Source organism: Oryctolagus cuniculus, chromosome 11 (genome assembly GCF_964237555.1).
Source record: "Oryctolagus cuniculus chromosome 11, mOryCun1.1, whole genome shotgun sequence".
Classification (NCBI taxonomy): domain Eukaryota; kingdom Metazoa; phylum Chordata; class Mammalia; order Lagomorpha; family Leporidae; genus Oryctolagus; species Oryctolagus cuniculus.
The window spans coordinates 50,620,084-50,632,471 of NC_091442.1; the positions used below are offsets into that span (position 1 = coordinate 50,620,084).

Consider the following 12,388-nt stretch of genomic DNA (forward strand, 5'->3'; position numbering starts at 1 on the left):
TTCACTCCCCAAGTGGATACAATAACTAGGGTAGGCCAAGATTAAGCCAAGAACCAGGAACCCCATCTGGGTCTCCACATAGTTGATAAGGACCATCTTTTTTCTGCCTTCCCAAGTGCATTACCAGGAAGCTGGATTACCAGAAAGCTGGAACAGAAGAGCAGCCAGGACTCATATCAGGCTTGCTATTATAGGATGCTGGCATTCCAAGCAGTAACAGCTTAACCTGCAGAATCACAATACTGCCCCATATATTATTTTTATAATTAAAAGATCTAGATTCTGATTTTCAAATAATAATTTGGAGTTATTGGAACAGAAAAAGGATATTCTATAATATGCAAGGAAATGAAAATATAGACTTTAGTTAATGATATGTCAATATTAGGGTCAGTGTTGTGGCACAGTGGGTTAGGCCATCAACTACAATGCAAGCAGTCACACCTCAGCGTTTGTTGAAGTCCCAGTTGTAACACTTCCAATTCATCTAACTGCTAATGAACCTGGGAAAGTAACAGACTATGGCCCAAGTGCTTGGGGCCCCTACTATACATGTGGGAATGCAGATGGAGTTCTGGGCTCTTTTTGGCTTTGGCTGATGATGGAAAAAGGATATAAGCCTTAGTCATTTTAGGTTCTTTTTACCCCTGCCTTCTTTAAAGAGGCAGTCTCACATCCTGTATTGTTTCTCACCCCAACCTTACATTCTTCTTCAGGTTTAAAAGCTCATAGAAAACTTGAAAAACCTGTATGGAGAAGCTCACCTCCACCTACTGTCCCCTACCGCCACCCCAGCCCACTTAAGATATAAAAAAGTTCCAGACTGCTGGGGTCTGGGCCCTCTGCCACATGTTCAGTCTGTGTGCACACTGGCAGTTGGTCAATCTGAATAAAGAAAGCAGAAATATTTGGAAATAGTCTTAATCTCCAATTTTGAGGTATTACAGCATCCCTTTTTAATAGTTCTTTGCTTAATTCATGACTGTCAATTTTCTAACCAACTTCAATAAGCTCTCTTCAATAAGCTTCTCTTCTCTTTCCCATTTCTGACTCTTAAAATTGTTCCAAGTTATAATTCCATGTGCTAATTATGACAGATCAAAGAGACATCCATTTTGTATCCTATTGCAGTAATCTTTCTCTGTCTCCTTTGAATATATACTCATTCTAAAGCATTTGAGTGATCACTTTATAACAATGATCAAGTCTCGTCTACATTATATCATAATGTTGAGGGCTCCTATTTCTACCAAATATCTTAAGCCTTCTTGGCATTTTTGACAGGCAAAGTTCCAAATTCTTTGGACTTTGATATTTCCAGGAGTGAGCTAGGCAGCAGGAGCAATGTAAGGATAGGTGGCAGGCCAATTAACAGCTGCTTTATATGGTGGTTTACCATCAGGGAGACCCAACAAGGCTGGTCCATTCCCAAATGGCACTGGTTTCAATATGAGGAGTCATGGCACTGGGCAAGCAGCTGTTGTCACAGAAACTGGCTCCTGAAGAGCCCTGCCTGTTCTGCTAAGAGCAAGGCCACTGAAAATAACTGCCCTGGGGGTTGAAGGACTCCTGGGACATAGCTCCAGGCCCTATTGGCCTTCCCTAAACTGAAAAAGCCCTCTGCCTAGCTTCCAAACTAACCACCACTGTTGGGGTGATGACCTAGGGTAACATTGCAGGCTCGAATTTTCTTTTAGAGATGCCACCAATTCAAAACAAACATTCAGTCCAACTCTTCTCCTAAGCCAGCTAGGTCGTGGAAGTCAACAGGCTGTCTTCCCTAAAGAGATTCACATCTCCCTTATGATGTCTCTCCTTTTTAAAGATTTATTTATTTATTTGAAAATCAGAATTACACACAGAGAGAAGGAGAAGCAGAGAGAGAAAGAGAGGTCTTCCATCCGCTGGTTCACTCCCCAATTGGCCACAATGGCCAGGGCTGTGCTGATACAAGGCCAGGAGCCAAGAGCTTCTTCTGAGTCTCCCACATGGGTGTGAGGGCCCAAGGACTTGGGCCATGCTGCACTGCTTTCCCTTTCCCAGGGCATAGTAGAGAGCTTGATCAGAAGTGGAGCAGCCGGGACTCAAACCAGCACCAATATGGGATGCTGGCACTGGAAGCAGCAGCTTTAACTGCTACACCACAGTGCTGGCCCCCTTATAATGTCTTCTAGCAACCCATATAAAGAGGTCTGGGTCTCATATACCTGGCCAGGCCTTAATGCCCACCTGGTTATTATCAAGCCCCTCTTGTCAGATTTTGCTTGCTTCTCAGTAGGAAAACTCCCTCCTGGTTTGGACAGCAGAAGATTAAACACTCTGTCCTTAGTTTTAGACCCTATGCATCTAATTTGCATGTTAGATTTGTTTCCTCCAGACATGAAGCAATGAAATTCTAGATGGCCATGCACATGAAACCTCAAATGGAGACAGTTTATGTGAGCTGATGTTGCAGCCCCTTGAGAAGCCACCTTCTGCCAAAACCCTGTCTTAACCACAAGTCTCTATATCACCCCTATTCAGCTTGAAGAAGTAAGAGCTGTCCTCACCTTAACCTCTGACAGTACCCATGGTTTCCATAAGCAGAGGGAGGAAATGAGGGATTCCAGGACTAGAAGCAGACCAGACTAACTCCATCCTACAGCTCCTTGCCAGCACATACACACTAAATAAAACAAGAGTGTTCAGACATATACCTATGGACAGGGCTCTTGTTTTCCTATATCCCCCTTTGTCCTCATCATTTTGGCCATCTTTTCCATTATGGTCATATAATTTCTCCTTTTAGACTCATAATCATAGGGCTCCTATTTCTACCATGTATAATTGACATGCTTCAAAGATCATTACAGGAGTGTATCACTTTTATATTCCAAGCCATCATGCAGGAACAACACAAGACTGGCACCCCATCTCCTTATCTCTACTCAGAGTCAGGACATAAGCCTCAGTCATTTTAGGTTCTTGCTACCCCTGCCTTCTTTCAAGAGACCGGTTCAGTCTCACATCCTGTATTGTTTCCCACTCGAACCCCTGCATTTTTCTTTAGGTTTGACAGCCCACAAATGAACTTGAAAAACCTTTGTGGAAAAGCTCACCCCCACCTACTGTTCTCCACCCCAACCCATAGCCCACCTAATTTATAAAAAGGCCCAGCTTCCTGGGGTCTTTGCTCTCTGCCATGTGTTCAGTCTGTATGCACACTGGCAATTGATCAACCTGTGCAATTTTGTTTTCTTTGAATAAATGTGGTCTAGTTGTCTCCTCTCTGTTTCTGCCCCCTTTTCCTTACAGCTTGTCCCAACCCCAGTCATTGCAGCAACTTGGGGAGTGAACTAATGGATGGGAGACCTCTCCCTCTCTCTGTCTGAAAATCTGCCTTTCAAATGATAATAAATATTTAAAAAAGAAGATAGTATATAAGTAGTACCACATTGGTTGTGGTAAGTGTACCATGTTAAAAGGAAATGTTAGTAGTAGTGGAAACTGAGGTGTGGGATATCTGTAAACACTTTTGTCTTTGCAATTTTTTTCTGTAAATCTGAAAAATATTTTTAAATAACATTTATTTTGAAAAAATAACTTGGAAATCTATATTATGGGAAAGGACCATAACTTGGCATTTAAAAGTTGAAAATTGAAGTGATGAATTAATGCAAAAAAATGATTCCTCTGGATCTAGAACAAATTAATTGGTTATGCTTCCTCTGAATGATGAAATGAATGGGAGTAGTAGTTGTTGGAAAAGTGTTTGATTTTGTTTACAAAATTAATTTGATGAATAAGGTTTTTAAAAATTAAGTGATGGTTATTTAAATCTCATAATCCAAAAATCACAGACTCATTGCAAGCTACATGGTGAACAGAGTTTAAAAATGAAAGCCTTGGGGTGGGTGTTACGTTTCATTGAGTTAAGCTGCCACTTGGGATGTCTTCATTGTGTGATAGAGTATATGGAATCTTGTCTTGTCACCACTCCAGTCTAGCTTCTTGTTAATGCTGAAGAATGTGAAGCAACATATGATGGTCCAGGTACTTAGCTTCTGTCTAGCAATATGAGAGAACCTGGCTCCTGGGTCAGCAGGACCCAGTTTCATTTGGGAAGAAAACCAACAGATGCCCTGTGGAAAGAAGGGGCCATCAAAGAAGGAGGTATCTTTCTCTGAAGGGAGGAGAGAACTTCCACTTTGATTATGGCCTTGTCTAAATAAATAAGGTCAGAGTTTGTGAACTCAAGAGGCTTCCATAGCCTCAAGTGATTATGATGCCATAAGTGAGAGTGTCAATTGTTAAATCAAGAACAGGATTACACTTTCTCCCCATGTAGGGACCTCTGTCCTTGATATGTTGTACTATGAGAACTAATGGTAAAACTAATCTTCAAACAGTACTTTATACTATGTGCATCTGTGTGGGTGCAAACTGTTAAAATCTTTACTTAGTATAGAGTTGATCTTCTGTATATAAAGATAATTAAAAATGAATCTTAATGAAAAATGGATGGGAGAGGGAGTAGGAGATGGGATGGTTTGCAGGTGGGATGCTGGTTATGGTGGGAAGAACCACTATAATCCAAAAGTTGTACTTTCAAAATTTATGTTTATTAAATAAAAGTTTTCTATTTAAAAAAAAGAAAAAAGAGGCCGGCACCGCAGCTCACTAGGCTAATCCTCTGCCTGCAGCGCTGGCACCCTGGGTTCTAGTACTGGTTGGGGCACTGAATTTTGTCCTGGTTGCTCCTATTCCAGTCCAGTTCATGGGAGACCAGGAGGAAGCACCTGGCTCCTGGTTTCAGTGTGGCGTGCTGGCTGTAGCGTGTAGCGGCCATTTGGGAGTGAACCAACGGAAGGAAGACCTTTCTGTCTCTCTCTCTCTCTGTCTAACTCTGCCTGTCCAAAAAAAAAAAAAAAAAAAAAAAAAAAAACCAACACACACACACACACACAAAAAAAACAAAAAACAAAACCCAACAGATGGAAGATTGTCTATCTTTCTCTTCATGCATTTCCCCTCTTTTGTTCACTCTTTCAAGTAAATAAATGAATGGGTGAATAAATAATTTTTTTTGAAGAGATTTAAAAGTGATCAAAAGATTAATGTTTTCTTTAAGTGAACAAAATGGAGTGGACAGAGAGCAGATGTGAATTGTCATTGTAATTCCATTTAGACACCTCTAAGTGGTCATTTCTATGACTTGTTTCTTCAAGATGGCATGATAAGAGCCAGGCCATGACACTTCATTCCTAGTCATCTTCCAAAGTAGATTCCTTTGTTCCTCATGCAACATCAGGGGTGATTGTAGCCATTGTCTGAGTTCTTTGCAGGATTAGGTTTGAGGAACAGAGCCTTACTATTGACTCAATATGATATGTGCTCATCTCTCTTCTTCTTCTTTTTTTTTTTTTTTTTTTTTTAAAGATTTATCTATTTATTTGAAAGAGTTACACAAAGAGAGGAGAGGCAGAAAGAGAGAGAGAGGTCTTCCATCTGATGATTCACTCCCCAATTGGCCACAATGCCTGGAGCTGCACCGATCGAAAGCCAGGAGCCAGGAGCTTCCTCCAGGTCTCCCATGTGGGTGCAGGGGCTCAAGGATTTGGGCCACCTTCTACTGCTTTCTCAGGCCACAGCAGAGAGCCAGATCAGAAGCGGAGCAGCCAGGTCTCGAACCGGCACCCATATGGGATGCTGGTGCTTCAAGTCAGGGCGTTAACTCTCTGCATCACAGTGCCAGCGCCTCATCTCTCTTCTTGCCTTTGGTTAAGACCAAATGTAAGAATTGCCCCTTTGAATCAATTTGTACTCTCACCAGAGGAAGGTGCCTTGGTATTACCTTTCTATGTAGTAGAGGAAGAATCTCTGAACCCTGTTACCCGTTGTTGGCACCTAGTTTAAGAATTGGTATCTTTGGTAGTATAGGGTACAGCCACTCTGGTATATTTATAGCCATTATCTAGTTCTTCAGCACTCAATCACAGGTACTACCTGTGATGAGTAACCTGTTACCTACTCTTCCAAAAATCCACACCTCATTTTGCATTTTTACCCGCAGTGTCTGAGAGTTATCTTTTCCCACATCATCACTAGCATTTGCTCTTTTTTATCTTTTTGGGATAAGATGACATAATATTGTGGGTTTTTTTTTCTTCCTATCAGTTTATTGTTTATTAAAAATTTATTTGTTTATTTGAATGGCAGAGTTTCAGAGAGAGGAAAATACAATCTTTCATCTACTGGCTCACTCCCTGAAGAGTCACAACAGCTGGGGAATGGCCAGACTGAAGTCAAGAGCTTCATCCATGTCTTGCACATGAGAGGCAGGGGCCTCAGACCTTGGGCCATCTTCTGCTGCTTTCCCAAGTACATTAGTAGGAGCTGAATTGGAAGTGGAATAGCCTGGACACAAACTGGCACTCACATAAGATGCTGGCATCACAGGTGGCATCTTAACCCACTGTACTGCAATTCTAGCCCTTCTCTGTATCAATTTAAATTCCTCAAAAAAAGTCATTAATATTGGCATCCACATCATTTTCTTTTCATTGTTATCATTCACTTTAATGAAATCTTAATTTTATTTCAACTGTTCCTCTTAAATTGCTCTTCCCAAGGTCATTAGTGATTACCATATTGGTTAAGTGCAGTTTATGCTTTAAATTTATTTACTGAGTGCATGTCATTCACATAACACTTCTTTAAAGTTCTATGTACCAAACACTCTTCTAGGCACAGAATATAGGCTCCTTTTCTCTTAGAGGTTAATATGACTGCATGCTAATAAAAAATTTATAAAATACAATTTCATTAAGAGCAAATAGCATTATAAAAATGATGCATTGGATAACTAATGAGAATGAAGGGGATTAGAAGGCAGCATCTGCCACATGTCCTAACTCCCTCCTCAAACTACCTCTTTTAGTATACATCATATCTCATCTCCCTGGCTTTCCTCTAGATTTCTTATTATTCCTTTTGAGTTCATTTGCAGTCTCTTCTGTCTAAATTAAATCTTGATATTGCTCAGGTATTTATCATTGCAGTGGTTATCTTTATACTTCATCAGTATATACAGTGCCAAGGTAATCTCATTTATTCCTCATGACTTTATATTTTATATTGTATTAAAGAAATTTACATTTCTCCTGAGCATAGAACTCATATATGCAACTATGATTTTCACAGGTTCCTCAAAATCAGTATGGTCAAAATTAAAAGTAAAACTTGCTTCCCCTTTGGAAAAGTTTATCTCAGAACATGTCACCAACATTCAAGCTCCTATAAAAGGCAAATATTTGGGAATCATCAATTTTTCTCTTTTTTGTCATTCACTTATCCGTGATTAGCTGATTCTATTCCTTAGCTGTTTTTCAAATGTCTTCATTCCACCTGCCACCTTCCTGGTCCCACCTTCCTTATATCTGCTATCTCCTACACAAATAATGTTGAAATAATTATTTAACATGGCTCCCACTCTTGCTGTCAACTTCAATCCATTCCCCAATAAAAAAGTAAAATGCAATAGATGTCACCTTATTTTACTTTCATACCTCAGCTAAGCCACATAATTCTTCCTCATCTCACTTTTGCTTATGTCTCCATCTTCATCTTTGTTGGTGGCTGCTGACCCCAACTCTGCTTTTAATCACTTGTGAACTTTGCACAGTTTCCGGCCTATGCCTTGCCTTTAACATACCGCTTGGCATGTAATAGCTCATGAACACTGCAGACTGCATAAATGAATGAATATTTTGCAGGTCATGATTCTGTGGAAGAATTTAATAAAAGACAGAAGAAAAAAAAGGAAAACAAAAGGTATCCTCAGTATATAAAGGCATTCTACTTTTGCAAGCCACAGAGAAGAGATTAAATAGGAGTTTAGCAGAAGGCAAGTACTGACACTGAAAAGTTCATGACAAGGCTAATAGGCATTGGTCAAGATTCTAACAAACTCTTTAGGAAAAGAATAAGTTTTTCTTTGCTTCTGTACAGACTCTGCTCTTCAAAGGTGAACAGGGTCCTCTAAACCCATTTGTTGCACAGACAAAAACACAAGCATTGCATTCTCTCACAGGTGTTGGAGCCTGATATTATGTTTTGATTTACATTTACCTAATGGCTAGTGACACTGAGCATATTCATATGTTTTGATCATTTGTGTTTCTTCTGAGAAATATCTATTCAGATCCTTGCCTTTCTTAACTGCATTTTTTTGTTAATTCTTTTGGAATTTTTCCGGTTCTGTATATGTTCAGGGTATCAGTCTTTTGTCACATTCAGAGTTTTCAGTGTCTTCTGCCATTCTTTTCTTTGTATAGTCACTCTGATGATTACTTTGTTGTGAAGAAGTATCTTAGTTTGATATAATCAAATTTGTCTATTTTTATTTTTGTTACTTGTGCTTTTGGAATCTTACCCAAAATCTATTGTCTATGCCAATGTTTTATAGTTTACTATGTTTTACATAGTTTTTTTTTACTATGTTTACTTAGTTTTTTGTCTTTAGATTTTTTTTTTTTTTTTTGACAGGAAGAGTTAGACAGTGAGAGAGAGACAGAGAGAAAGGTCTTCCTTTCGTTGGTTCACCCCCCAAATGGCCGCTACGGCTGGCGCTGTGCCGATCTGAAGCCGGGAGCCAGTTGCTTGTTCCTAGTCTCCCATGCGGGTGCAGAGCCCAAGCACTTGGGCCATCTTCCACTGCCTTCCCAGGCCACAGAGGCTGGACTGGAAGAGGAGCAACCGGGACAGAATCCGGCGCCCCAACTGGGACTAGAACCCGGAGTATCGTTGCCGCAGGCAGAGGATTAGCCTAGTGAGCCCCGCGGCACCGGCCTAGATTTTTTTAAAAATATTTTATTTATTTGAGAGAGAATTACAGACAGATAGAAAGATCTTCCATCTGCTGGTTCACTCCCCAAATGGCTGCAACAGTCAGAGCTGTGGTGATCCAAAGCCAGGTTCCAGGAGCTTCTTCTAGGTCTCCCACGTGGGTGCAGGGGTCCAAGTATCTGGGCCAGCTTCTGCTTTCCCAGGCCACAGCAGAGAGCTGCATCGGAAGAGTTGCAGAACTAGAACCGGTGTCCATATGGGATGCCAGCACTGCAGGTGAAGGATTAACTTACTGTGCTACAGTGTCAGCCCCTGGTCTTTAGATTTTTAATTCACTGTGAGTTTACTTTTGTATAGTTTAAGAGGTGTTGGGATATATTTTCAGTCTTCTAAATATGGATAATCAGTTTCCTCTGGACCATTTGCTAATGAGATTCCTCTTACTCCAGTGCATTTTGGATTCTTTGTTAAGGATGAGTTGCCTGTGGAAATGTAGGTTTATTTTTGGGCTGTCTATTCTGTCCTGCTGAATTATGTGTCTGTTTTTATGCCAGTTCTTATACTGCTTCTGTAATATGTCTTTTTTTTTTTTTAGAGAGAGATTTATTTATTTGAAAAAGTTACATAGAGAGGAGAGGCAGAGAGAGAGAAAGAGAGTCTTCCATCCACTGTTCATTCCCCAGTTGGCTGCAGTGGCTGGAGCTGTGTTGATCTGAAGTTAGGAGCCAGGAGCTTCCTCCAGGTCTCCCATGTGGGTGCAGGGGCCTGTCCTCCCAGGCCATAGCAGAGAGCTGGATTGGAAGCAGAGCAGCCGGGACTAGAAATGGTGTCCACATGGAATGCCGGCACTGCAGGCAGCAGCTTTACCCTCTATGCCACAGCACAGTGCTGGCCCCCTGTAATAGGTCTTGAATTCAGATACTGTGATTCAGATTTATTATGTTCAAGATTGCTTTGAATATTTCGTGATTTTCTTTTTTCAAATCAATTTGAGGTTTGTTTTTGCTAGTTCTGTGAGGAATTTTTCTTTATGAAAGATTTATTTATTTGAAAGGCAGAGAGAGAGAGAAGGAGAGAGAGAATTCTTCCATCTGCTTGTTCACTTCCTAAATGGCAACAATGGCTGGGGCTGAGACAGGTCAAATCCAGAGTCTGGAACTCCACCTAGATCCTCCCACATTGGTAGCAGGGACCTAGAAACTGGGTCATCTGCAGCTTTCCCAAGCACATTAGCAGGGCGTTATATCAAAATTAGAGCTGTCAGGACTTGAACAGTTCTTCTGATATGGGATGCTGGTTTGCAGGTGACAACGTAACTCAGCATATCCCATTGTACCACAGTGCTATCCCCTCTGAAGAATTTCATTGGTGTTATGATGCAAACTGCATCAAATGTGCACATTACCTTGGACAGCATTAAAATTTAATTGAACAAATTGTTTCAATCTAGGAACATAAGACACCTTTTCAATTTTTATATATTTAATATTTTCATCATCATCAGGTTTTTTATATACCAGGTTAAAGTTATTGCAAGGTATTTTTTTGTCATAATTGTAAATATTTCTTATATTTTTTCTCAATGAGTTCATTATTATGTATAAAAGTGCTACTGATTTTGTTTATATATTGTATTGTCAGTTTTACTAAATTCGTTTATCAATTCCAGAATTCTCTTGATGATGTTCTTAGATTTCTGTCCATATAGAACCATGCTCTCTACAAAAGGAAATAAAAATTTGAATTCTTACTTTCTTCTTTGAATGGATATTGTTTCTTCTCTTTTTTTTATTTCATTCACTTGAATTGTTTCCTATTTTTCTTACTTTAGCTAGAGAACCAGCTCTTCATTTTATTAATTTTAATATTGCTTAAGTTTCTTCTTTTTTTCTTTTTTTTTCTTTTCTTTCTTTCTTTTTTTTTTTTTTTTTTTTCTTTTTACAGGCAGAGTGGACAGTGAGAGAGACAGAGAGAAAGGTCTTCCTTTTGCCGTTGGTTCACCCTCCAATGGCTGCCGTGTCCAGCGCGCTGCAGCCGGCGCACCGCGCTGATCCGAAGGTAGGAGCCAGGTGCTTCTCCTGGTCTCCCATGGGGTGCAGGACCCCAAGCACTTGGGCCATCCTCCACTGCACTCCTGGACCACAGCAGAGAGCTGGCCTGGAAGAGGGTCAACCGGGACAGGATCCGGCGCCCCGACCGGGACTAGAACCCAGTGTGCTGGTGCTACTAGATGGAGGATTAGCCTATTGAGCCGCGGCGCCAGCCCCTTCTTTCTTTTTTTTAAGATTTCTTTTGGGGCTGGCGCTGTGGTGTAGTGGGTAAAGCCGCTGCCTGTAGTGCTGGCATCCCATATGGGCCCCAGTTTGAGTCCCACTTGCTTCACTTCTGATCCAGCTCTCTCCTATGGCCTGGGAAAGTAGTAGAAGATGGCCCAAGTCCTTGGGCCCCTGCACCCACAAGGGAGACCTGGAGGAAGCTTCTGACTCCTGGCTTTGGGTTGACGCAGCTCTGGCCATTGTGAACAACTGGGAAGTGAACCAGTTGATGGAAGACCTCTCTCTCTGCTCGCCTTCTCTTTATGTAACTCTGACTTTCAAATAAATAAAGTAAATCTTTTTTTTAAAGGTTTATTTTATTTGAAAAGCAGACTTACCGAAAGATTTAGAGACAGAGAGAGATCTTCCACTCACTGGTTCACTTCCCAAGTGGCCACAATGGCCAGAACTGAGCTGATATGTACCCAGGAGACAGAAGCTTTTTTCAGGTCTTCCAGCTCTCCCACATGGGTGCAAGGACATATAATCATATATATATAGATATAGATAGATAGATAGATATAGATATTATTGATATTATTCAATATTTATTTATAGTTGCTAAAAGATAAATACTGATGTGTCAGAAATAAAGGCTAAATCTTATCTTATAATATAACAGACTAGTCTACATGAAGGATGTCTTCCTAAAACCTTTCACCGGGATGATGCTGTGGCACAGTAGGTTGTCTCCACCTGTAGCACCAGCATCCCATATCGGCACTGATTTGAGTCCCTGCTTTTGCACTTCCAATTCAATCCTTGTTAATGGCCTGGGAAAGCAGTGGAATATTGCCTACATGCTTAGGCCCCTGCACCCATGTGAGAGACCTGGAGGAAGCTCCTGGTTTCTGGTTCCTGGCTTTGGATTGGCCCAGCATCAGCCATTGTGGCCATCTGGGGAGTAAATCAGTGTACAGAAGACCTCCCTCCCTGTCACACCCTCTCTGTGTCTGCAACTCTGCCTCTCAAATAATCTTAAAAAACAGAAAGAAAAAATCTTTCACATTTTAAATTTATATTACTCAAAACTAACACAGGATTACATTACACATAGGAAAGATACATTTTGAAAATCAAAAACTAGTGCATTGTAGCAGAAATTTTAACAAATATTTTTTATTTTCTCAGCATTATATACTAAATTAGTGACATAACGAGTCACTGTGGGTTTTTCAGTTCTTTGACAGCCACTTATAGTACTTAACAGCTTTTCCAGATTTATCACTTGTGTTTTTTTCAACACA

The 12,388-nt window shown here is 40.6% G+C and overlaps 1 protein-coding gene across 1 annotated transcript in view; it reads left to right on the forward strand.

Annotated features, from left to right (window-relative positions):
• The window catches only part of LOC108175946 (zinc finger protein 271-like), a 124,092-nt gene that overhangs the window by 52,658 nt on the left and 59,046 nt on the right, over positions 1-12,388 (forward strand).